Here is a 6,000-nt window from a genome sequence, read left to right on the forward strand (position 1 = left end):
AAGGCTGTGCTTAATGAGACATGGGCCAGACAATGTGCTATGGTTGAATTAAATTTGTTAAGCGATGTTCAAGGTATAATTAGGAGCTTATTACATGGACACTGGCCAGTAGAATGCAATTCTTTCTATTCTGTAAAAGTGAACGTTAGTTCCTGAATAGATCCCAGGTGGTGGAACGTTACAATTTTAAATTGTGAATGGACCCAATGTGCTGGCCTTCAGTCCCTTGAATGGAACCTTCATAAATACCTATGCAATCATTAATATTGGTATTTTACGTAATGAGTTGCTCATGTACCCTATGAAAGGTAATAAATGGGCAATACTGTAAAGGACAAGGCAGGAAGGCTTGGTAATGCAGATTTCTCTGGATGTGTAGAGGATATTCAGGAGGGGTGAGTTTATCAGCCAGGGTTTATCAGCCAGGGTAATTGCAATTGGTAAAAGTTTGGTGTGGAAACACGAGTAAGCACTGCCATCTGTCGGGCCCAAAACCATATTACACACTTAGGGAATGGAAAGGTCTGGTATCATCTAAACCAGTGTTTCCCAAACTTGGGACACCGCGTGTGTAGGGAAAGCCCCTGGTGGACCGGGTCGGTTTGTTTACCTGCCCCGTCTGCAGGTTTGGCCAATTGTGGCTCCCACTGGCACGGATTGCTGCTCCGGGCCAATGGGAGCTTCTGGAAGCTGCACGGGCCGAGGGACCTACTAGCTGCCACTTCCCGCAGCTCTCAGTGGCCTGGAGCAGCGAACCGCAGTCAGTGGGAGCGGCAATCGGCTGAACCTGCAGGCATGACAGGTAAACAAACCGGCCCAGCCTGCCAGGGGCTTTCCCTACACAAGAGGCATCCCACGTTTGGGAAACACTGATCTAAATAATACTAATAATGTGTCAAGTGTCACCTTGGTAGGGCACAGAAATGGTGTAAAGGTCTCAGAAGGCACACAATGCAGCAACGTGTCATTAATCTTTTTATTACTGACCTTGGCACAAAAAGTGGGAATGTGCTAATAAAGTTTGTGGATGACTCAAAGCTGGAGTAATAGTAATAGGATGAAATTTAATAGTGAAAAATGCAAGGTCATGCATTTAGGGATTAATAACAAGAATTATTGTTATAAGCTGGGGAGGCATCAGTTGGAAGTAACAGAGGAGGAGAAGGACCTCGGAGTATTGGTTGATCACAGGATGACTATGAGCCGCCAATGTGATATGGCCGTGAAAAAAGCTAATGCGGGCTTGGGATGCATCAGGCGAGGTATTTCCAGTAGAGATAAGGAGGTGTTAGTACCATTATACAAGGCACTGGTGAGACCTCATCTGGAATATTGTGTGCAATTCTAGTCTCCCATTTTTAAGAAGGATGAATTCAGACTGGAACAGGTACAGAGAAGAACTACTAGGATCATTGGAGGAATGGAAAACCTGTCTTATGAAAGGAGACTCAAAGAGCTTGGCTTGTTTAGCCTAATCAAAAAAAGGCTGAGGGGAGATATGATTGCTCTCTACAAATTAATCAGAGGAATAAATACCAGGGAGGAGAGGAATTACTTAAGCTCAGTACCAATGTGGACACAAGAACAATGGATATAACTGGACACTAGGAAGTTTAGACTTGAAATTAGACGAAGGTTTCTAACCATCAGAGGAGTGAAGTTCTGGAACAGCCTTCCAAGGGGATTAGTGGGGGCAAAAGACATATCTGGCTTCAAGACTAAGCTTGATTAAGTTTATGGAGGGGATGGTATAATGGGATAGCCTAATTTTGGCAATTAATTGGTCTTTGACTATTAATGGTAAAAATGCCCAGTGGCCTGTGATGGGATATTAGATGGGGTGGGATCTGAGTTACTACAGAGAATTCTTTCCTGAGTGTCTGGCTGGTGACTCTTGTCCACATGCTCAGGGTTTAGCTGATTGCCATATTTGGGGTCTGGAAGGAATTTTCTTCCAGGGCAGATTGGCAGAGGCCCTGGGGATTTTTCACCTTCCTCTGCAGGATGGGGCACGGGTCACTTGCTGGAGGATTCTCTGCACCTTGAAGACTTTAAACCATGATTTGAGGACTTCAATGGCTCAGACACAGGTTTCATACAGGAGTGGGTGGGTGAGATTCTGAGGCCTGTGTTGTGCAGGAGTCAGACTAGACGATCACAACGATCCCTTCTGACCTTAAAGTCTATGATTCTATGATTAAAGAGTATAAAATTTGGAAATGAAAACTGGCAAATTGTGCCCCACGTTATCGCTCAAAATATAGCCTGGTCGGCAGAGATTTGTTTCATAATATAAAATTAGAGATTCCGCTATCAATGCATTGGAGAGCATTGCTGAAGTCAGCAGAGGTTGTATGGGGCACTGCTCAAGAAACAAGCAAGAAGTCACATATCCTCAGGTGAAGTATGGGTGAGGATGTGAACGCTATCACAAAACTGGGAAAAGGCATAAGAACAGCAGGAGCCAAAAACTAGTGGAATGACTTAATGCATTCTAACATGGAAACTGGAATACAACACCTGATCCTGCAGCCAGTGATAATCATATGTCTTATGCAAGGCTTAATTATAATCTGTATGTTTTGCTTGATAGGGTGGTTGTGTGTATATCAATGCAAAATGTTCAGCAAGACATTGTGTGTTCTGGGCCTAACATCCCCAGGCCCGTGTATGGCACTTTAATTGGCAACGATCTTTCATGCTGTGCAAGGGATGTGCAGGCATTCTTGAGATACATAGGGCATGGATTTGGGTTGTGTATACAGAGGCCACCAATAGCAGCCTAGCCCAGCTGGTTGACATCTTACGGGCCCAAGTCATGTTTTCCCCAGATGGCTGGTAGGGGTCCCACCACATAAAAGTTAATTGAGTACAGAAACCATATCTAGTATCACTTATGTAGGCATGCCGCAACCACTAACACTGAACAATGTAAGGAGAGAGCTAGGAATAGTCATCGAACTGATGGTCATCTGGATCAAAGGACTCTCCCCATGGACTTATTCAGGCATGACAGAGGCAGGGACGGCTTCAGGCACCAGCTCAGCAAGCAGGTGCTTGGGGTGGCACATCGGGCTCTTTGGCGGCAATTCGGTGGCGGGTCCTTCGGTCCCTCTCAGAGGGAAGGACCTGCCACCAAAGAAGACAATGGCGCGGTGGAGCTGTCGCTGAAGTACCGCCGATCACTTTTTTTTTTTCCTCCACCGCTTGGGGTGGCAAAAAGCCCGGAGCCGGCCCTGGATAGAGGAGCAAGACAGTTGGTGGTGCTACTGTAATAATGGACATTCTGTATGGAAGTATTGGACAAGAATGGTAGTACACAGATGGCATCTTGTACCACAAAGCCCACAGATTTTGCAGGAATATTAATATGCACCAAGCAGAGGGTGTTTTTCTGGAGACACCCTGAACCAGAAGAAAGGGACAAGTACCTAATAGAGGGTGGAAACATGGGTGCATGTAAAACAAGAAAAGGAGGGGATATGTAGGATGTAATATGTAGAATGTATATTTTAAGTGCTGGGACATGTGAAAAGATGCCAGCTTGTCTGGCAAGGAAAGAGAACAGCCAGGTAAAAAACTGAGCCAGCAACCTGATCAGGTAAACAACTGGGTCAGCAAACTAATCTTACTGCTAGGCCGAAAAAGTGTTTATGGCAATATATAATGAATAACTTTGCAACATTGTATTTAAGGTGAGCACCTGAATGAATGTGAAGAAACACTTGCATTTAACCCTATATTGTGCCATTTCAGTGGACTGATCGCTCACTGAAGTAGCAAATAAATGATATACTACTTCAGCTCAAAAGTCTGTCTGTGAAACTGTGCATTCTGCTTGGCAGAAAAGAACCAGGTCTGCACTATAAATTTACGCTGGTATAACTATGTCACTCAGGAGTGTGAAAAATCCACACCCCTGAGTGATGCAGTTATACTGACCTAACCCATGGTGTAGACAGCACTATGTTAACGTAGCTACTGCCTCTCATGGAGGTGGATTAACTATGCTGAGGCCTGGTCTACACTATAAGGTTAGGTTGAATTTAGCCATGTTAGGTCGATTTTATAATGAATGTGTCTACACACCCAAACTGTTCTGCTGACCTAAAGGGCCCTTAAAATTGACTGCTGTACTCCTTCCTGACAAGGGGAGTAGCACTAAAAATCGACCTTCCTGGGTCAAATTTAGGGTAGTGCAGACGCAGCACTGTGCAATTCGATTGTATTGGTCTCTGGGAGCTACCCCAGAATGCTCCAGAGTGACTGCTCTGGACAGCACTTTCAACTCCGATGCTCTAGCCAGGTACACAGGAAAAGCCCCGAGGAACTTTTGACTTTCTTTTCCTGTTTGGTCAGCATGGCAAGCTCAGCAGAACAGGTGACCATACAGTCCCAGAATTGCAAACAAGCTCCAGCATGGAGTGACCGGGAGACCCTGGATCTGATTGCTGTACGGGGAAAACAATCTGTGCAGGCAGAACTCCGATCCAGCAGAAGAAATGCTAATATATATGCCAAAATATCACAGGGCATGGTAGAGAGACACTACACCAGTGATGCACAGCAGTGCTGCGTGAAACTTAAGGAGCTCAGGCAAACCTACCAAAAGACAAAGGAGGCAAACGGCAGTGCCAGGTCAGAGCCACCGCTTCTATGATCAGCTGCATGCCATTCTAGGGGGGGACCCTATCACTATCCCACCACTGTCCATAGACAGCTGGAACGAGGGAGCCTAACGCAACACGGATGAGGATTCTGTGGATGAGGAAGAGGAGGAGGAGGAGGAGAACGCACAGCAAGCGGAGAATCCGTTCTCTCCGGCAGCCAGGATCTTTCCCTCACTAATACCCTCCCAGGGCGAATTGTTCCCGGACCCTGATGGTGGGGAAGACACCTCTGGTGAGTGCACATTTGTAACGACGCTTCAGGGGGTTAAAGCAATTACGTTTTATGTTTGATTTTCCCTGAACAATTGGGATGCATTCGCGGCCAGTACAGCTACTGGAGAAGTCTGTTAATGTATCTGAAGATGGAGCGGGAATTCTCCAGGATATCTCCATGAAGTTCTCCTGGACGTACTCTGACAGGAACTTTGCAGAAGGTTTCTGGGGAGAGCTGCCTTATTTCATCCTCCATGGTAGGACACTTTACCACGCCAAGCCAGTAGCAAGTGGTCTGGAATCATTGCAGCATAAAGCATGACAGTGAATGGTCCTGGGTTTTGGTCGCATTCATGCAACATTCAGTCTTTATCTTTCTGTGTCAGCCTCAGGAGAGTGATATCATTCATGGTCACCTGCTTGAAATAGGGGAAGTTTTGTAAGGGAACAGTAATCCCCTCTGTTTGGTGATTCCCAACACTTTAGACACCGGGCATGCTGGGCTGTATGCACTTGGCTAAAAGGGATCACCCCACAGAATAGCCACGCTGTGGGGAAAGGGTGTGCTGCACATCCACCCTAAAACCCCAGCCCCTCCTTTTAAACGGCAACCCCAGCCCCTCCTTTTAAACGACAAACACAACCGGCATTGGTTACTATGGGAAAGGAGGGTGCTGCAGTTTGAAACTATTTCCACATGTTATGAACGTGGAAGAAGCCTTTGACTTACCATGGCTGTCTGCAAACCAAATTCTGTTGCCCAGCCATGTGTGCTATGTCACCATACTGGCAGGTGCTCAATATAAAAGGCCAGATGCGATTTTGTACCTAAAACACATGTGCTGTCTGCTGTGAATTGCTTGATTCACTGTGAAAGAGTCTCCCTTTTATTCTTAGAAATGTATCTTCTGTAAAGTGAACTCTCCCTTTTTCCCTACTGCAGCTGCAAATGTTTCTATGCTCCCTGTATCATCTCCGTTCCTGAGGTTATTGTAGATTAGAAGGCAAAAAAAACGCACTCACAATGACATGTTCTTCGAGTGCTTGCTCATATCCATTCCAAGTAGGTGTGCGCGCGCCGCGTGCACATTCGTCGGAAGAATTTTCCCCTAGCAAC

Source organism: Chelonoidis abingdonii, chromosome 1 (genome assembly GCF_003597395.2).
Source record: "Chelonoidis abingdonii isolate Lonesome George chromosome 1, CheloAbing_2.0, whole genome shotgun sequence".
NCBI classification, from domain to species: domain Eukaryota; kingdom Metazoa; phylum Chordata; order Testudines; family Testudinidae; genus Chelonoidis; species Chelonoidis abingdonii.